This window comes from Cibotium barometz, chromosome 33 (assembly GCF_041138505.1).
Source record: "Cibotium barometz isolate CiBa-2024 chromosome 33, ASM4113850v1, whole genome shotgun sequence".
Lineage (NCBI taxonomy): Eukaryota > Viridiplantae > Streptophyta > Polypodiopsida > Cyatheales > Cibotiaceae > Cibotium > Cibotium barometz.
The window spans coordinates 43,004,517-43,026,663 of NC_141078.1; the positions used below are offsets into that span (position 1 = coordinate 43,004,517).

The 22,147-nt window shown below is 40.9% G+C and overlaps 1 pseudogene; it reads left to right on the plus strand.

The window, feature by feature from the left end:
• The first annotated feature begins 303 nt into the window (after positions 1-303).
• Positions 304-2,737, plus strand: LOC147619595 (glutamate receptor 3.5-like; annotated as a pseudogene).
• Positions 2,738-22,147: the final 19,410 nt, after the last annotated feature.

Consider the following 22,147-nt stretch of genomic DNA (forward strand, 5'->3'; position numbering starts at 1 on the left):
TTTGAATTCAGTCCACACTGTTTTTGATTGAATGAGGGTCTTTAGTCTAACCAAACTAGCCCCTTTGCACCCTGAAATGGTGTCCAAATCAACCACTTGACGACTTGGTAGATTTTCCTTAAGATGCCCTTTTAAGTCTTCCCAAAGCCCTTGAGAGATCTTGAGTGGTTTGGGATTTTCCTTCCCAACACCATGTGAATCACAAGGCATATGATCTGCAAGGATTAGCTCTTCAAGTAAGGGATCCCAAGATCAATGCAATCATTGGCTCATGTAGGCACATGTTAGGGATAGGCGTCGAGCATGGCTGCTGCAATAGATGGCTCTTACGTTTTCACGAGAGCCATCTATTTTGAGTTTTTTTTTTAACTTTTCAGTGCGTCGCTTAAGCAACGCTTAGTAGTTTACAAGTGTTGTTTATAGCGTTGTGTAAGTGATGCAACAAATAACGTCGCTTATGCGATTGTTCATGTGATGATCGTTGCAACATAGTTTTTTCAGCTTTAAAAAGTCACTTATACGACATTCGTCATCGCGTAAATGACGCTTTTGTAAAAACCCATCATTTCGAGCTCGTCGCGCTAACGGGTGGGTTGTGTTCTAGTGGCTTGTGAAAAGAGAGGTAGTGGATGTGGTGGGCCCTCAATCTTCAGTAGTTTCACAGTTTGCAGCCCACATTAGAAAGGAAGCAAGGGTGCCCTTTGTCTCCTTTGGAGTAACAGACCCAAGTCTCTCAAAGATGCACTACCCTTACTTCATTCAAGTTGCACATAATGACATGCTATAGATGGAAGCTGGCAGCCTTTATCGCAAACTATGGATGGAGAGAAGTGGTGATATTTCACATGGATGATGACTATAGAAAAAATGGAGCCTCCACATTGAGTGACTCACTACAGTTTAGGGGGAGAAAAATAGTGGACAAAGTAGCCCTTGTCCCATGGATTGATAAACCTGGCATTGATATTTTAGCACAGCTAGCCATTAGGAAAACTCGGATCTTCGCTTGCATACCCATCAAGATGTGGGGCTTTTGATCCTCCAAAAAGCATACTCGCAGCACATGATGGATTCTGGATATTTATGAATTGTGACTAACTTCATTACTAATAGTTTGAGAGACTTTCACCTTGATCCCAGAATTATGAGATACATACAGGGCATCATTAGGACGCGGAGATATATAGCTCATTCTCCCCAGCTGAAGAGCTTCTTGGTTGAATGGGGGAAGAACTCATCAACCCACTTGCTTGATTTGCAGGATCTGATCCAGATCAATGCCTATGGATTATATGCTTATGATGTTGTATGGGAAGTCACCTATGCCATTTCATCATTTCTGAGAATGACAAAGAGGATTCCACCCCCCAACTAAACTACCTCGAATCCGGGGGTGAATCTAAGGTGGCTCAAATGAAGATCTTTGAAAGAGGTATAGTGATGAGGAATTACATCTTGGAGAAAAAGTTCATGGGCACATCTGGTCTTATCAAGTTTGATACGGTAGGAGACCTTATAGGGTTTACTTTTGAGCACATCAACATCGTAGGTAGAAGCCCACATGTGGTAGGCTACTGGCAGGCAAATCATAGGGATATCTCTTCAAATCACCCTACTAATTTCTCAAATTGCATTAATGGTTCAAATGGTTAAGGTAACTACTGATTCCAATGATGTGACTACCTTTGATGGGTTCTGCATACGGGTTTTTAAGATTGCCCTCAAATACCTCCCATATGTTGTGTCTTACCGCTATGAAATGCTCGAAAATGGGATGACAACACCAACATATAGTGATCTGGTTCTGAAATTGGAACATCGGGTGCATACACATCATGTACCTTGGCTCACTATTCACGTGAATAACAAGTACACACATGCAATAGTGTGTGTGCACATGTAATTCTCTGTGTGTGTTATTAAGAGAATGCATATGTCTATGCATTAATTAAGAGTGATGGTGTGTTCATTAATGAGAGAGTGGAACCATTCAGCCATGGTGTTTTCATCTCCTCCACTCCTATGGGGATTGTGTGGCAGAGTAGTGCCCCAATTGGTTGAGATCTCCTTACCTTTTGGCTTGAGAATACTTACATGGGGCTTGTATGGCAGCATAGTGCCCCCGATTGGTTGAGATCTCCTTACCTTTTGGTTTGAGGATACTTACATCTGAGTATGCTACATGAGTAATGGTGTGTTAAGAGTAATAGCATGTGAGTATTCAATGTAATTTTATGTGTCAAAAGAGCTACAAGTAATGGCGCATTACTGATAATAATAAAAGTCTTGTCTCTTGACACGTGTCATACTCCCCCTTTGTCACTTTTCATAATAACCCTTGCCACTTGTCTTTACCTACCTTTGCCAAGTGTCTTCACCTACCTTTGCAACTTATCATAACTATCTTGTGCCACTTGTCAAACTTGCACTGGCCATTTGTTTGATTAGCAGGACTATGATGCTATTGTTGGAGATGTATCTATACTTGCACATCACCTTCAAATAGTCAATTTTACTCAACCATACATGGAGTTTGGGCTACTTGTACTAGTACCAGGTTAAGGACAACATGGAGAATAATCCATGGGCCTATCTTAGACCATTCACATTTATCATGTGGACCACAATGCTTTTATCATTCTTATTCACTAGCTTAGTCATTTGGATGCTGGAACATAAAGTAAATGAAGAGTTTCGAGGGTCTCCAAAGACACAATTTATCAGTGTGTTGAAGTAAGTAAAAATATTTTATTGTAACTTTTAATGTTGTTGGTGTTGGAAATAGGGTTGTAGGAATGTATACACACACACACACAGTGGAAGTTCAAGAGAGCACACAATGATATGATAGATAGATAATGAATGTGTGATGTACAAAGAAGACAAGTATACCTCAAGATGGGTGTATAATAGCATGGGGGAAAAAACCTCCTAAAGAGGGAAAACGTGCCCCGAATGGTCCTAGTGTGTTCACACATATCACTACCAAATATAGCTATAAATCCCCCCTGGGAGTGATGATGTGAAGAAGGAGTGAGTTGACACTAGAAGTACAGAGATGTGCCAGGCTCTTTGGACTGCGATAGGGAGCTTAGACTAGTCCCCAAAGGGAAGTAAGTTTAAATCTTTGTGAAAAGCTTCAGACTTCTCTCGTGGGAGAGCCTTTATGAACAAATCTGCCAAGTTGTCATGTGTTGGCACATAAGCCAGGCAGATTTCTCCTATAGAGCATCTCTCCGTGACATAATGATAGTGCATCTAAATGTGCTTTGTGTGCAAGCATGGAAAAATGGATTCCTTGCAACTCCCATAGCGCTCTGTCTTTCAGTGAATATGGTAGTGGCTAAGGACTCGTCAATACCCAAATCAGCCACCCCAATAAGGCACTTGAGCCGAATACACTCAACTATACGTTGCCCTATCCTCAGCTTCATAGCTAGAAGTGGCCACAGTGTGTTGCTTCTTATTTGAGCCATGATATACATGAATCACCAAGGCAAAAGCAAAAACCACTCGTGGCTCGTGTGTCATAACATCTAGCCTAGTCTGAGTGTGTAAATGCATACAGCTATGATCTTCTCCCCTTGGGATAAAATAACCCAAAGTTCTTAATGCCCTTTAGGTAACAGAACACCCGTTTGATAGATTGGCAATGCTTTATTCTTGGGCTATGCATAAATCTGCTCAATATTGAGACCTTTACACAAAAAGATAAGGCATCCAACAGCTTCTTGATACAAGCCGACAACAAAAGATTCACCTACATCTTCAAGATTTAGTCGTAAACCTAGCTCCATAGGTGTAGAAGTTTATAGTCTTCAAGATTGAACCTCTTCAATGAGCAATGCATCTATGTAAACTCCTACACCTAGCTCCATAGGTGTAGAAGTTTACAATCTTTAAGATTGAACCTCTTCAACAATGCATCTATATATTTCCTCTGTAGCATAATAATGCCATCATTACACTGCCAAAACTCAATGCCCCAATAATAGTGCAATAGTCCAAGAATCTGACATCTTAAAAGACTTCTCTAAATTGGCTATAAAAGCTTAAATATAATCACCATTAGGGCTTGTGAGCAGCATGTCATCATCGCATAACATGATGACCAATAAAACATCCTTAGTCTCCTTAATATACAAGGTACTATCAGTTGGGTGGTTGCAGAAACCCTATGCAACCAAGTATGCATGTATCTTTTCGTACCATGCTTTGGGAGCCTACTTAAGACCATATAAAGCTTTCTTCGATTTGCATACTTTTGATTCCTGAATTTTCTAAACAAATCCACGAGGTTGGGATGCATAGACCTCCTTATACAAATCTCCATTCAAGAAAGCAATTTTTTATATCTAAATACATTCCAACCTTTCTATGCTATAAATGTAATGATAGTCCGCATGGTAGTCAAATGACGTGTGCGTGAAAAGGTTTCACCATAGTCAATTCCTTTCTCTTGTGCATAACCCTTTGCAATAAGCCTAGCTTTGTGTCACTCAACACTGCCATCCACTCTATGTTTGAGCTTGTAAATCCATTTTGTACTAATAGCCTTCTTGCCCCAAGAGGCAAGTCTACAAATCCCATGTATCATTTTTTAGTATCATATCATACTTAGATTGCATAGCACTTATCCAATTCTTTTGCTTCATCAAAGGAGACAGGCTCCTCTTCATCACATAAACTGGCCAATAAGAGCATAACCTGCATCAACATGAGATGTATGATGAGAACTTGCATGTGTTCTCCTAGGCAAAGGAGTGGCCAATTTATAGTTACGTAGTGTTTGCACTGGCCATTTTGACATACTTTTTGACTCCACAATTTCCCTTCTTTCCTCATCAACTGCATCATCCACATCTGCCTCAACAATAGGCTGATCTATGGGATGAAAAACATGCTGATTTGTAACCTATGTGGGCTTATTTTTAGCATACCTTGGATTACCCAAATGCTCTATATCAATGTGTCCTGCATTGAACAATGGAAGGAGAGTGTCGAATTGCATCTTCCATTGTGTCTTGCATTGAACAAAGGAGAGTGTCGAATTGCATCTTCCACCTTAAATACATCTTTACTCACAATAATCCACTTGGTAGCAGGATGATAGAGATGGTAACCTTTACTTTCTGAGCTGTATCCCACAAAAATATATTTAATAGCCTTATCATCAAGCTTGCTCGCAAAGTTGCTCAGGCAGCACAAGTATATAAGCAAGATAGATAATAAATTCTTCTTGATCTCTGGTACATATAATACATTTGAAAGCATAATTGTTCCACTATTTGCAGTAGCAAGAACAATTTTATAAAATCCTTTTACAAGATATGAGGAGTTTGCACATGTTATAGTGTTTCCCTATGCAGCAGATTCAAGTGATGAGAACAAACTATGATGAGAAGTAATGTGCTTACTGTTAATCCCATTTTGTATTAACAAGTATGCTCCTCCAATTGAGGATATTAATAAGTGTCATGTAAAGGCACTATAAAAGTTGTACATTATGAGATATTGGCCACCCAAGGCCTTAGTTAAGTAAGTTTTGGGCGTCCAAGTATGAATAAGGGCCAAATGTATATAAGGCATTTTCTCATAAAATGAATAAACACAATCCCCCTTTGTGCTATTGAGAGCTCTTCTTTGTGTCTTGAGAGAGATTGAGAGAGAGCATTCTAGCATTTGTGCCCCTTCTATGCTTGTATGTTTCATGCTTGTGTGGGAGAGTGAGAGAGAGAGACAGTGATTGCCTTGCGACGGTGGTGCGAGTGACTCTACGGTGACAGCTTGGAGGTTCAGAGCTTAACAAGTGAGCTTGGAGGCCTTAAGGGACTCAAGTTTGAAGCATTGGTAAGTTCCCTATGACAGTTGTGTTCTATTGCTCTTCCTTTAGGTGAATGCATTGAGTTCCCTCTTGGAGGTGTGATAGTCCATAACATTTTTGGCACCGCTGCCGGGGAAATACCTTTGTTTCTTCCTTCCTCTTAGAGTTTCAGCTTCCATTGCATAAGATTCATGATTGCCTTTGCATTCTAGTAGTGCATTGTGTAGGAATGAATGGATAGATGCAAGATCCAGCAGCACCACTAGATACAGGTAAAAGACCAAGAGATATAGATACACCCAGTTCGGGCAAAAGAAGGCGTCTAAAGGATGAAGAAAGAATACTAGAGCTATCATTCCTACAGAATATAGATTATGAACAATTCTTGTAGGAAACTGTGAAAGGCTTGGATGAGCTACTGAATCTGCCGCATGCTGGACTGGAAGGGGCAGCGGGCACAAGTGCATCACTTTGGGAGCAGGAGCAACGAGTATGGCGGTGCCATCTCCTCACAACACATATGCTTCATGATCATAATGCCGCACTCTGGAAGCAAGTTCAAGAGTCCAACACACAAGTACAGACCTTAAAAAAACACCTGACAGCAGCAGTAGAGGCCACACATCATAAAGAGTTTAAAGGCCACCGAGGAGCAAGATGCTAGGTACCAAGCACTAGAAAACAATAATTTGGTTCTCAGCCAAACTAATTTCCAAAGAATTAAAGAGAATATGAATCTTAAGGCACAGCTAGAGCAGGCTAAAGAGCAACTTTTGAAGGAAGTTACCCACACGAGTTAATAGCCATTCATGCCCAGTAGGTACATGAGCTCTAGCATACGTTCCTGGCCAAAGAAGAGGAGCTACAAAGCCAGATCCAGATGCTATCCTTAAGACTTAAGGAGGTAGAAAGCAGAGCTACCCACTTGCAACAAGAAAGGGAACAGACAAACAAGGCACATGCATAGAAGGTGAGAGCCCTTAATGATACCATTAGCACCAATCAAGTTGAGATGGAGGGAATGGTGATTGCACACCAAGAGGAAATGGCGCAAGTCACCCAACAGTTATAAGACAGTCAAAGACTGGCTGCCGAAAGACTTCAAAGAATCACAAAAGCAGGAAAGGGAGGCTACCGCCAGACGTGTGCAAGAGCAAGCAACAAGGCGCTTCGAGGAGTTGGATGTTGCATGGATGGTCTGAGAAACAACCATATCAAACCTCCTCAGCACCAATGACTCCTGTCTACAAGAATTGGAATGACAACTGGCCATACAGGACCGAAGTCAAAGACAAGAGCCTACATATAAAATGTGCCTACTCATGGAGCAAGCCTCGAAGATAGGTCAGTTTGCCAGTAACTCCTCATGCCCCTCCTCAAACTCTTACTGTATTTTTATCTACACTAACCCTCTCATTGCTTCAATATGATATAAATCTATCCGAGTACCTCAGCCTAGGTGAACTAACCCTCATTAAGCAAAATACTGAGCGTGATGCTGATCCCACTATCATTATGGGAATTTTGCGGGGGGATGTAGTATTAACTAATCCACATGATATTTACTATTATCCATTGCACCCTATTGTGTTAAACCTTCGCGTAGTTGGTGTCGGGTACTTCAAAACTCAAAAATCTTGGACAACAGTGTTGAAAAATTAGACCTGTTTGTTCTAGATGATATCTTGAAACACTGGCCAACTACGAGGTGGTAGCACAAAGTTATCAATGGATTATAAGCCATGGGTGGCTAGTCTACAATACTCACCAGCACTTAAACTTATGTGTCTTCTTTATATCACCCTTTTGGTATTCTAAAACTATACCATAATATCTACAAACATTTAGAATCCATGTTAACGAGTGTCCTTTACACTTTTGATAACACCCATATTGAATATCCTAACATAAGTCCTAAGGATTACACTGAGCTTCAAGATTTTATGAAATCCCACAAACCTAGCCACCCACCCCCCAGCTTAGGCCATGGTCAGGAAGAGACACAAACTTCATCATCCATCCCTACTTACCCAGTATATTCTAATGTAGCTAGTAAACTACTTAATCCATATCCTAATGCACCGCCTACTAATAAGTCTCAAGCCGACTGCATTTTTTATACTCTCACTCCTCAACATATAGAATTTCCCACTAACCCTCTTTCCCTTGAGGAGGTACGAGCACCTAACCCGTCTCCCCCACACGGCAAACTCAAGAGGTATGACATACTCTTCCCCCCAAGACAATATTGAAGATTTTATTGATGATATTATTTTGGAGTCATTGTTTGGTGCAGAGTATGAAGGCTTCATATGAACTGGAAATCCACTACTAAAGCCAAAGCTAATGTTCAAGGTGTTAATGCAAATAACACCATTTGAGCCAACTCGAAGGATTCTACCAGAGGCCTACTTCAATGTCATACCAACAAAACAACATTATGTACCTTACCCTCTACGAGCACCTCACCCAAATTTAGAAGAACTACTACCTTTGGTTGGAGAGGGCACCTTGTGGTCTAACGTGGCACGACAGACCAATTAGCCAATCCACAATTGGCCGACCTGTTGGAAATCAGAGTGGTTACATTTACGATTAGTTATTTGCTTCCATAGGTGGAGGAAAGCTCACCCAGTCTCCACACACGAGGGGGCTATGCAATAATCATCACATATGATGCACACCCCAAGTTAGAAGATTTTGAAATACAGCCAGCAGACTGGAGAAAGGATTTCCTAACAATTCCACAATACAGCCATGTATATATGTGTGTGCCACCAACTCAACGAGTTGATCCCTTGTACATGCCACTTAAGAGAAGATGGACTCCTCTGGAATTTCAAGAAGCCAAGCAGCGAGATTCGCATGTCTATAACTTCCCAATCTTCATGCCAGCTACATTTATAGACATAAAGGAGCAAAGAAAATACATGCTGACTTGGATTAGGGCATGGCGTCGTATTCTGGACCTAGCAATAGTGGCCAGTGTTAGATTCTTAAAATTGCTCGTGTCCTAATTGATCAACCCAAGGAAGCATATGATGGATATGAAGCTGAGCAATTGCAATTCGACATGAATCAAGGTCCATCTGATAGGGGCATGATGCTGTACTATCATCGCCTAAGATGTCTTCCTACCTATATGCATGTCACATTCGAGGACATGGTGGACATAGGGTTTTGGAGATCACACTTAGCATTCAGGAGAACCCTCAAAAAGCTTCAATCATGCCGAAAATTTTACCGTCATGAGTTCGGTGACTAGGTCTTTCGACCTTGGTAACAGGTTATGAGGGCAGAACCTACATCCGGTAGTAGGGGGGATGTTAATCCCATTTTGGATTAACAAGTATGCTCCTCCAATTGAGGACATTAATAAGTGTCATGTAAAGGCACTATAAAAGTTGTACATTATGAGATATTGGCCACCCAAGGCCTTAGTTAAGGAAGTTTTGGGCACCCAAGTGTGAATAAAGGCCAAATGTATACAAGGCATTTTCTCATAAAATGAATAGACACAATCCCCCTTTGTGCTATTGAGAGCTCTTCTTTGTGTCTTGAGAGAGATTGAGAGAGAGCATTCTAGCATTTGTGCCTCTTCTATGCTTGTATGTTTCATGCTTGTGTGGGAGAGTGAGAGAGAGAGTGATTGCCTTATGCGACGGTGCGAGCGACTCTACTACAGTGACAGCGTGGAGGTGGAGCTTGGAGGTTTGGAGCTTAACAAGTGAGCTTGGAGGCCTCAAGGGACTCAAGTTCGAATCATTGGTAAGTGCCCTACGATAGTTGTGTTCTATTGCTCTTCCTTTAGGTGAATGCATTGAGTTCTCTCTTGGAGGTGGGGTAGTCCATAACACTTAGTAGTACCACTATCAAAATACCAAAAATGTACATCATAGCCATGCATACATCCTTATGGGAAGGGTCATAACTGCTTTGCACAATGAAAGCCAAATCATCATGTGCATAGTTTGCAGATTCTTTGTTTTTTGCATTGGATGTTGATACATCAGCTAGCCATACCTGAGTCTTTCTTTTTCTCATTCTCTAGCCATTTCTTGCACTCATTAATGTAGTGCCCAGGTTTCCTGCAATAGTTGCATTTGCCCTTTTTCTTTGGCTTGTCACCTTCCTTGTCTGCAGGTTTGCTTGATGACTGATTTCATCAGAGTCAAGTTTTTTGCATTGGATGTTGATACATCAGCTAGCCATACCTGAGTCTTTCTTTTTCCCATTCTCTAGCCATTTCTTGCACTCATTAATGTAGTGCCCAGGTTTCCTGCAATAGTTGCATTTGCCCTTTTTTTTGGCTTGTCACCTTCCTTGTCTGCAGGTTTGCCTGATGACTCAGATTTCAACTTTACCTCTTTGTTGACCAGCCCAACAAAATCCTAATCTCCTATACGCATGAAAGATCTGTTTTGCCTAGATTGCTCTTCTTTGCAAAAGCACAAAAACCAACTCCTCAAACTTCAAGGCATTTGGATTTCCTTTCATCATGAGTTCGATGGTAGAAGTAAAACCTTGATACGAGTCCGGTAACACATTCAGGCACCAATGAACTGTCAAGATATATTTCATCAACATTGGCCAACTGCTCCTTAAAATTCTTGATTTTTGTAAGGAAACTATCCATGGAGTCTCCCTCATCCATAAGCTCTAGCTCTCGTTGCTTGCATGTATAAGCAACACATGCTTCATTACGTACCTGGTACAATGACACAAGTGCATCCCAAGCATGTTTAGCAGTCCTACATGACCAAATGTAAGAAATGATACTCCTCTTAACTCACAAAGCAAGCTCTAGCTCTCGTTGCTTGCATGTATAAGCAACACATGCTTCATTACGTACCTGGTACAATGACACAAGTGCATCCCAAGCATGTTTAGCAGTCCTACATGACCAAATGTAAGAAATGATACTCCTCTTAACTCACAAAGGAAGCAATGCATGTGCTTGTGCATCTCTTCCATCCCACTTTTTGTTTGTTCCTGTGTAGGAGATATGCTATGTTGTGGTAATGCACCATGTGAAACTGAGTCTGTGTCTACATATGTTCCTTCTGCATCATGTTCATCAGAGGAACCTGGACGTTTTCAATACCAACCACAACATTCCATAGCCCTTTGGCTCTACCAATACATGCTGCATCATATAGGACCATAACGAGTAGTTGGTCCCATCAAGCTTATCCTTAGCAGATAACATCCAAAATACACCATTGTCTGCCATTTTTGATAATACCCAAGCAAGAAATCACACAACCTACAAAGTGCTAAGTGCTCTTTGATGCAACCAAGGTGATTGCTAATAAAGTCGCTAATAATGGAGACCTACAAGGTGTATGATAGAAATGCAGAGTATAGTGAGTAGAAATTTTACTCGTAAGATGCAAAGATTGATGTCGTTCTTCAAGAAGTACAAAAGGGTCCCGTGTGACAAATCCAACCAAAAAATTAGCCTTGAATAGAGTAGAGGATTGTTGGTGCGCTCATGATGCAAGAAGGAGAATGATTCACATGGGTTCTCTCTCGATGTATTACCACCACTCTAGATGATGAGTTACCCTATAAACCACTTCGACACAAAATTAACAAAGTTCTTAGAAGTGACTTTGGCATATATAAATATATTTACTCACATTGAATGGATTGAGCCTAAGGTGCTCCCATCGAGGATGAACCATGTATAGTAGAGTATCCTCAAAAATGAAATTATCAGTGGTGGTATCATATGTAACATACCCATCTTCACTAATAAAGAAATGTCCATGTAATAGATAAATTTATGAGTTTTTATGGTATAAAAATCAATGATTTTATTAAATGAGTCATTTATACTTAGAATCTTCAAATTCTGAGCCCAAATTTGGAATTTACGTACGATTTTATCCTAATATAGGATTTTACATCATCCAAAACGGACACCGGATCAAGCTTATACGCAAATTTCAGTCATTTTAGTTAAAAAGCGACGACCTTTATTTGCTCCCCCAAGGCGGTCTAACACGCTGGCACCCCAAATTTGGGGATCCCACCCCAAAATTTGGACCGTACACTTACCAAGGTGCCCGTACAATGGCCGCACAAGAACCAAAGGACGGCCGCCCATTGTGTGGTCCACACGTACCGCTACGTGGACACCCATGCTGCCCCAGACCAGATAAGGTACATGCGTACTACTTCTTTCCCTGTTAAACGACACCGTACCTTTCCCACAGAGCCATGCAGGCCACTGATCTTTAAGAGAGGGTTCATGCGCTGTGGTCTTTTGCTCATACGGTGAGCAAACAATCTCAGAATTGAGATCCGATTGGAGCGTTTCGACCGCGACAGTGAGCCCTACAAGACGACGTCCAAGATGGCCCCTTCTCGAAAACGTCAGAATATTGCCTCGGGAGAGGTGCGCGCAACAACGAGATTAGAGAAGATGCTCCCGATGCGGCCCCAACCCTCCCTTTACAAGCTCCTCAAGGAAATGGTGGCCAGGTTAGCTTGGTTATCTTTTAAAGAAGAGTTTTTTTAAGATATTAGTGTTAATAAATGTGTATCTTTTCCTTTTAAAATAATGACATAAAATTGTATGAAGCTACAAATTGAGTGATGTTGTATTCAATGAATTGTATTGAAATTGTTATCTTTAAAGAGTGCAAGTTTTTCCTGGCTTCGACGCTGACTCCGTTCCGTGCTTGTGTAGCTGGGCGGCGTCTTAGTAAAGCAAAGCCCGGGAATGGCCCAAGGTATCCCTCATACCATTGGGAGAATAAGGTTCGCCGATTGAAGCGATTATGATGCTGTCTAGTTCTAAGGGCCCAGGCTAGTGCGGTGAATAAGCCCACCCTAGTGTGTAGACATCCCTCTGAGGGACGGGAGGATCGAGCGATGGAGCGTGAGAGGGCGATAGGTCGGCTTGAGTTCTCGCCAGCGACGATGAGGTGTATGGTCCCGTAGGGTTTCGCCTAGCATGTAGAGGCTGGAAGGCCGAATTCTAGATCATCGGCAATATAAAGGAAAAGAATAAGAGAGCTGGTTTGGCTTGTATGAAATTGATTCATGTATAAACTTTTATAAATCTTGTTTTTGGCATTATTGTATTGTGGAAAAAGACTGTTTTAACAAACCTTGTGAAAAGGGTCTTAATTAAGGAACATGTTTATTTATGTCAAACCGTGTGGTAGGATTAATTAGAAAACAAATTGACACGTGAGTAGGGTGGAAAGTGGGAGGAGGATGGAATGCCCCGATGGCACCATTCTACGAACGGGTAGACCCGACTAGCCGGGTAGCTTTCCAACAGATTAAGTGAAAGCCCTAGACTAGATAAATAGGTTCTTGGGAAACTCTATTCTAGAAGACTAGGCCAGCGGCTGTGCCTTGCATGGATGAGGAAAAAAGCGTTGCCTCTAGAAATCAAGTCTAGTAGTTGCCCAATTTATGATCAATTACCCTATGGGTGATTTGATCTTTAGAAGATCACGCTCCCCCTACGGGATAGGACTAGGTCTTACCTATGAATCGTATCCTTGAATCTCTACATGGTCAAGGTGTTGATAAATAGGAAATTTTCTCCAAGTTAAGACTTAGTGGACTATCTTAAGTGTTTTTCCTATTTTAGAAGGGGGAACCTTACAATTGGTATCAGAGCCGATTTTAGCTCCTAGGAATTGCCATTTAAGGACTGTTTTGCAATGAATGTTTTACCTAACATAATGCTAATTAATAAAAACATCCTACTAAAACAAACAAGTTGAATTGATGTTTGAATGATTGTAGGAAGACGAAGATGTCTACTCGAAGTTTCTAGTTTTCCAATGCATCTTCGAGACTACTAGTCACTCAAGTTCCGTGACACCATGGTGCAGATATTAGAGAAGATGTCCCTCCCTCATTTCTCTCGTATTGAAAGAGGATGGGGTAGAGATTTTTTGAGTCCTAGACCAAGATATTTCTTCATCCGAGCAGATCGAATTGGGAACCTTACCACCGACCTAAAGCGGATTCGTTGGATTGAAAAGTTGAAGATGATCCGTTTATTTTGGTTCGTCGGTACCCCCAGGGCCGACACCTCTGGACTATAGATGGGATTCGCACACCTCAAGATCGCTGGGTGTATGACCAAGTGATACAAGTCTTACCTGCTGATAGAGTAGCTATGTTGGGACCTACCCCAATCCAGAGTCTACCACCCTTACCATCAGTTTTTAGAGTCTTAGAAACTACAGCAGCGGAACCCCCATATTTCACCTATGTGGACCGCTCTACCCTTATGTCATAGTCAAGCCTAGGAATTTCCCTTGATGGGGGCAAATAAGACTAATTATATTAGTCTCAGATCTTTGTAATAAAACTCATCCTTGTAAATATTTGGAAATAAAATGATTTCAATGTTTTACTCTCCAAAATAAGTGTTGTGCAAGTATGAATCTTGTAATCTTAAAATTGTTTTTACAATGATGGTCAGGACGATCACCCTCTACTTCCCAATGCGCTTTACATTGATATCCACGACGAGAAGAAGCTCCTGCTCAAGCAAATGCAACCTCCCTTCTTTAAAGAAGAAGGTTCAAAGATTGAGAAGGTTGCTTAAGTCTGGATTGAAGCGATGGACGATTATTTCTCTGCTGCCAGTACTGGAGTAGCAAATCAGTCTATGCTTGCACGGTTTCGCCTCATCGGAGATACTAAACTTTGGTGGAAACAGTGGTGCCGTGACAAGGGAGTCACCGAGCATTCTCAAACGTGGGAAGACATTGAAGGAAAGATATCTTCCCCCATCCCATGAATCCATAAAGATGAATGAGTTTTTTAGTCTTAGGCAGTGCAGCTTAACTCTTGAGGACTACTATTCCAAATTTATCACTCTTTGAAAGTATGCCCCAGCTATGACTACTTCCCAGCAAGTGGCTCAATTCTGCCAAGGGTTAAATGAACCCTTAGATTCCCGCCTTGAAGCAACGAGGCCAAGCACATTACAGGATGCTCTCATACGAGCAAAGCCCCTTGTGAAAGAAATGAGGACTGATAAACCTAAGCATCAAAAGAGATGAGCCCATCACCGCTTGGTACTGACCCCTAAATTTAAAGAGACTTAAAGGGGTCAATAAGTTTTATTGTTTTTTTTAAAGATGAAGCCTTTATATATATTAAATAAAAAACATACAAGCGACATATTTTGCATTTTAGTTGTATTTTGTAAGCTGAAATAGTATGTCTCCCAAGCCTGAAAATTTAAGACGTGCCCTAAGCTTCGACTTGAAGGCCTATAAACTTACTTGGTCTTCATGTTTACACATTTGCAACCCACTACTACTCTAGAAAATTTGATTTCAATTGAAACCTTAGGGAGGGAGAGAGGGAGGGAGGGAGGGAGAGATGGGCATACCTATGCAGAGGGATGGCATTGGCGATGCAGAGGGACGACGATGACGATGCAGAGGGGCGATGATAACGATGTAGAGGGACGGCAACGTAGGTAACTCAACGCAAATGGGTGTCTCAGCTTATCACAGAGGCGGTTAGCTTTTAGGATTTCCTATAAGACTTAAACCTAGAAGGATTTTAGCATGCAAAGAAACTTTATGAAATAGTGTAAATTTCTAAAAATGTATGTCCCAAATTGCTTGATTTGCTAGTTTGAGAGGAGTCCAATGGGAATTTGGGTACGTTTCTCAAAAATATCCTCCCCGAACACTGCTTTGGGACTTAAAAAACGAGTACCACACGAGGAGTTTTGGGATGTTATCGACTCATACCACTCGTGCGGACATTTAAAAGGTCGGCCGCATTAACAAAACATGAATATGGTATGTACTATGTGCTCACTCATCGACTTTCTTGCATGTGTTCATTTTTTTCACCTAAGTCTCCGACAAAATAGCAAGAGCCAAACGCCATCGCTGCTACATCCATCGTCCTCCAAGTCTCCGACTACATTAGCCTCCTCAATGCCCCCCAAACTAAGCCAAACGCCATCAGCCCCTACATCCATTATAGGTATTTCAAAGTTCTTTCATACCCTCTATTAATGTTTTGCTGTCTGTTTTGTGAATGTTGATAATAGTGTCTATACAAAGCGATTAGGGTTTCATCGGGGTCCTTCTGGTCCTGTATCGCTTAATACTGACCCCCTTGGCTCACGTTGCCCATGGGTCTAGTACCAAGAGATATTGGTACCTCTGGACTCTTGGACTCCTGTTTGTTTCATATCGCTTGGTATCGACCCCACTTTAATGACGTTGGACATGGGGTCAGTACGAAGTGATATAAAGACCTTTGGGATTTTGTCTGCTTTATATCGCTTGGTACCGACCCCACTGTGAGTCATGGGGTCAGCACCAAGTAAAACAAAGGCCTCCGAGATCCTCTCTGCTTTATATTGCTTGGTCCCAACCCCACTATGAGTCATGGGGTCAATACCAAACGAAACAAAGGCCTTCGGGATCCTGTCTCCTTTATATCGCTTGGTTCTGATCCCACTGTGAGGAGTCATGGGGTCAGTACCAAGTGAAACAAAGGACTCCAAGATCTTGTCTCCTTTATATCGCTTGGTACCGACCCCACTGTGAATCATGGGGTTAGTACCAAGTGAAAAAAAGGACTCCGGGATCCTGTCTCCTTTATATCGCTTGGTACCGACCCCATTGTGAGTCACGTGGTCAGTACCAAGTGAAACAAAGGACTCCGGGGTCCTGTCTCCTTTATATCGCTTGGTACCGATCCCACTTTGAGTCATGGGGTCAGTATACCAAGTGAAACAAAGGCCTCCGAGATCTTGTCTGCTTTATATCACTTGGTACCGACCCCATCATGAGTTGTCATGGGGTCAGTACCAAGTGAAACAAAAGCCTCCGGGATCCTGTTTGCTTTATATTGCTTGGTACCGACCCCACTGTGAGTCATGGGGTCAGTACCAAGCGAAAAAAAGGCCTCCGGGATCCTTTCTGCTTTATATCTCTTGGTACGGACCCCACTGTGAGTCATGGGGTCAGTACCAAGCGATTCAAAGGCCTCCAAGATCCTGTCTGCTTTATATCGCTTGGTACCAACCCCATTGTGATAACGCTCACAGTGGGGTTAGTACCAAGCGATTCAGGCCTCTGGAATCCTGTCTGCTTTATATCGCTTGGTACCGACCCCACTGTGAGTCATGGGGTCAGTACCAAGCAATTCAAAGGCCTATGGAATCCTGTCTTCTTTTTTTCGCTTGGTACCGACCCAAATGTGATAACGTTGGTCATGGGGTCAATACCAAGCGATACAAAGGCCTTGGGAATCATGTCTGCTTTATATCGCTTGTGGTACCGAACCCACTGTGAGTCATGGGGTCATGGAGTCAGTACCAAGCGATACAATGTACTCTAGAATCCTATTTCTGTTATATCGCTTGGTATTGACTTTTTTAAATGTGTTTCTCATAACGCTTTGTTTATTTTTTTAGATGGCTCGTACCAAGACAACTGCTCGGAGGCTTGAAAGACCTACTGAGTCACTGCAGGGGCAAGGGAGAACAAGGAGGTATCAAGCTCATAGGGCAGTTTTGCAGGAGCTTCGTCGCATTGAGTGACACATGTGCAGTGTACGATATCCAAGCTCCCTTTCCAGAGGATTGTGAGGGAAATTTGTGAGCAATGGAGTATCAGCATGCGGTGACAATCATCTACATTATTGTGTCTTCAAGACATCATTGAGGACTGGATCATCTACATTATTGTGTCTTCAAGACATCATTGAGGACTGGATCATCTACATTATTGTGTCTACATTATTGTGTCTTCAAGACATCATTGAGGGGACTGGATCATCGAGTTTTTTAAAGATGCTTACTTTCTCGTCGCTCATGCCCACAGGCTGACAATAATGTCGAGGGATTTTGATACCCTTCGTCGATTGCGGTACAGATACGACTAGATGTTTGTTCTTGTTTCTGTAAGCGATCCTCCTCGAATGTGGCGTATCCTTACAGTTTCCCCCCTCCATCCTCATACAAGGCCATCTGAGAGCTCTCATGCTCCTCATGACAGGGACACCCGTTCTCAGAGTAGGTTGAGACTTGAACACTTCAGTGATGATGCCTCTCAAGCAAAACCTCACAAACAACTAGAACCGAAGGCACAACCACAACCGGAGGCTACTGCAGCACAGCCACAGCCCTCCGCTGAAGTTGAAATTATTGCAGAAGAAGAAGATGTAGACAAGATAGAGAGGGAGTTAAGTTTGATTATTGAAGCAGACAATATCAGAGAATTGAGAGTTTTGGAGGCTGCTGTGCCGGCTAGAGCGACTTTTTCACTTCGGGACCAAAGAGTTGTAAGGCATTTGGATGCATACGATTTAAATGTTTTGAGGAATGACGCATTCAAAATCATAGATAACATTATCAATATTTTACTATGGTATGTATAGTATATACAATGCATGATGTATATAGTATGATGCATGACTGAGCTATAAGTACCAGTGGACTAATTCTTTATTCTTTTCATTGTTGCCTTTAGGTATTGTATATTACTACTACTAGAAGAGGTCCAAAATTGTACATATAATGTGGATCCTCTCATTTCCCCACACGGTATTACAAAATGAAAGCTCAACATTTTTGAACCTTATGTCGTGGTTTGAACTAGTGAACCTCGACTTGGCAAGAATTGTTTTCACGGCTTACCATGAAGAGTGAGTCTCATGTTAAGTTTAAAATTGACATCAAATATTTGATAATCTATATGTGTTTTCTTTAATAACACCTATGTCGTCTTTGTTTTTTTCAGTCGAACACTGGAGTTTGTTGTTGTACGATATTGAGCAAAACACATGTTTATTTGCTAACTTTGTTCAGCAATATCATGGCCGCGTTAGAGAGTAAGTCCCTATTGACATTTCCCTCTTCCACAAGCATGTATATTTATTTAAGCAGGATAAGCTGGTGTGGGTTTTTGGACCTCTCAGATGTGCTCAAAAGTTTGTATATGCATTGGAACATCTCCTAATGGAGCCGAGCCTTGTTCAACGCATGACATATTATAGGATAAGGGTGCTAGTCCAACCAAATGATGTCAGCTGTGGATGGAGGACGGCCCTAAATGCCTATCTTTTAATAAAGAAAACTTTTGATATTCCTGATGTAAGTGCTGTTTGTAACGTGGACTTGCATAATCAAACATAGCTATAATGTCCCTAATAAAGCTTTTCTTTGTGTACAGGAAATAAGTTTGAACAAATATGCTCCCTTGCACACATAAAACAATTCAGGACAAAATCTGTACAAAGAATTATTTTGGCTGTCCATGATCGTGCAGAAGAAGAGATCAGGAGGGCGGATGAATTTGCAAGGGAAGCTGCAAAGAGAATACGTCAGTGAGACGAGGAGCGGCAAAGACAAGTCAAAGAACATATGGCTGCCTTGAGAATGAGTATGACATGTTGCAAGCAGAGGTGGATGAGTGGGTGGACTCCAGGAGGTAGGTCGAGCTGCACGCGAAGAGGGAAAGAGAAGAAACACTATGGGAAGAAATGGAAAGGCTATAAGAGGAGCAAAATTGACGCCCCCCTCAGTCCCAAGTGCAGTCGACCTCTCAATCACGAGACGTTGCTTCTTGCCCGTGACTCTTCTGATCGGTGTCACCATCATTAGACTTATATTTACATTTGTAACATTAACATTAATTTTGTAAGAGACCTGACATTGTTTTGTAAGAAAAAAATCTTTCATATATACAATTGCTTTTGGAGTTACAATGTCTCAATACTGTTATCATTCAACGATTAATCAAGTGAATAGTATGAGAGACAAATTCTTTGCAAAAAGTCGTTTTCTCTTTTCGCCTTGGCACCTGTAAAAAGGGGGTTTTGTTAGTGTTATATTACATAATGTTGCACAACATACTAAATGGTGAATGTAAATATAAATGGTTTACCTTTTTAGGAGCTTTTTAGTATCCATTATAAATGTATAATCTTTTGGCAATTGTTCAATCTCCTCGTATATGTAAGGTCTTCTCTAATATGAGAAAGAGATGTTTTAGATAGTGTGTTTAGCATTGTAAGCAATCGCCCTTCCAAATATATCTCCAATACTAGAGGCGTATTCTCAAGATCTGACTCCAAATCTTGATTTAATGGAAGAAGGTAGCCATTAACATAATGATATCTGGTGTAGTGAAAAGTTGCAATGAAGTTTTGAGAGCCAATAATGTACTTGCAAACTATTGAATTCTTCTCCAAAATAGAAATGATGCCTTTTGTCTTTCTCTTGTCCCAACCATTGTCCAAAAAGTCCAGTGCCTTACTTGACTTGCAAATAAAATTGTTGAATTATTTCTTATTTCTTCATTAAAGAAGAAGTCAACAAACACTTTGATAGGCATAAAAATAGTAAGCTTGACATTCTTTGTTGTTGCAACAGATGCCTTAAGAGACTTCTGTATGTCGTGATACAACCTCATCCTATAACTTTCACTAGTTTGTGAAGTTGGCAATGGCCAATCTTTGCTTCCAAACAATGGGAGCGGTAATGGAGTCAAATGACCCCATCCAGAAGACGTGTTTGGTTCTAAGTATTGCATATCATAGAAAAATATGCTGTGGTCTTCAAGATCTCTATGAGTTCTTCCTTTGTAAATTTGTTCACCTACATATGCATGGAAAGCGTCAAAAATCCCACTTATACTCTCCGCTGGTTGCCAGTCTATCCTATTGGATGGATAAATATCTGCATAAAATCAAATGATTAGACATTTTTAAAACAACAATTAGACACTATTAAAACAATAAGGAGACATGATTGAATGGATAAAAAATTGCATAATAACAACAATTAAACACTTTTAAAACAATATAAGCTTTGACTAAGATACTACTCACAGTTGGGATGATATCGTGTGGAAGACCAGGGAGGAAATTTTTTCACCCTCAATTCTACATGCTAGAAAACATGTTGCATTAGTACCTCTGTCACACGCTTGCTCGATTCACATACCTTGAACTCTTTAACTTATCTGTTGAATGGCTCCACAAATTCATTAGCATTTCTCCTCTTCCTCTTCCTTCTTTGTAAAAGTACCCAGCTCCCGATTGTAATTGTAGATGGTATCCATGTCCCATCATCTATATTATAACTATTGAATACAGTAATAGCTGAAATGCTAGTATGAGGCTTTCTATAGGTTACCATTTTGTGTAGCAAAAGACACACGGAAGAAGAAGATGAGAGCTTAATTTGGAGAAGACTTAGAAAAAGAAAGAACGACTATGTTGGAGAGACGAAGAAGATCAGAGCTAGTTTTGGGGGGAAACTTAGAGATACTAGTTGCACCATTGCAAGGGGATGACATTATACTTGGGATGCCTTGGAGACACCAACACCTACCGCATACTCACCACATATTGACTATGAAACTCACTTTATACAATTCTCCCATAATGGGGAAAAAGTACACTTGCAAGGGGAAACTAAGGGTGAATTGCAACCACTTCTATCTCACACTCAAGCAAAATGGGCACTAAGGAAACATGAAAAGACCTTTCTGATTCTAGTAAACTCTATTGATTCACAAGAAGAAACGTCAAATCTCATTGTTTAAGATCCATTCATTGTTAAGTTGAAGGACTCTTTCATGATTGAACTACCCCCAACAATCTAGGGTTGAGGATTACCACATAGACCTTATTCCTGGTAACTCACCTCCTTGTAAAGCACCTTATAGAATGAACCCATTAGAACAAAAGGAAATTCAAAAACAAATTGAGGAGTTACTTAATAAGGGATTGATTAGGCCAAGTGGCTCACCATTTGGGGCACTTGTATTGATTGTCAAAAAGAAAAATGGCACTTATAGGATGTGTACTGATTATCATGCATTAAATAAAATCACCATTAAAAATTGATACCCAATACCACGAGTTGATGATATTCTAAATTTTGTAGTTATTTTTGGATAGCTTTGTTTTCTAACTTAGGTACTAAATTATATTTCTCTACTGCTTTCCACCCTGAAAGTAATGGACAAACTGAAGTAACTAACTCCACCATTTTAGACTTGTTGAGAGCTTATGTCCACTCTCAACCTAAGTGTTAGGATAAGTACTTGCATATATTGCAATTTTCTTATAAACACTTCCCATAGTGCTACCGGAAAAGCTCCATTTGAAGTCATGTACGATAAAACTTTGCCTGTTCCATCCACTCGAGTAGATAGTCAAATAGAAGCTTGCTGATGAATTTGTGACAAACTTTGATGAAATCTATCAACAGGTTAAGGAATTTATTCATAAGGCTCAACTAAAATATGCTAAAAGTGGTAACTTCAAAAGAAAAACCTTTGTATATAA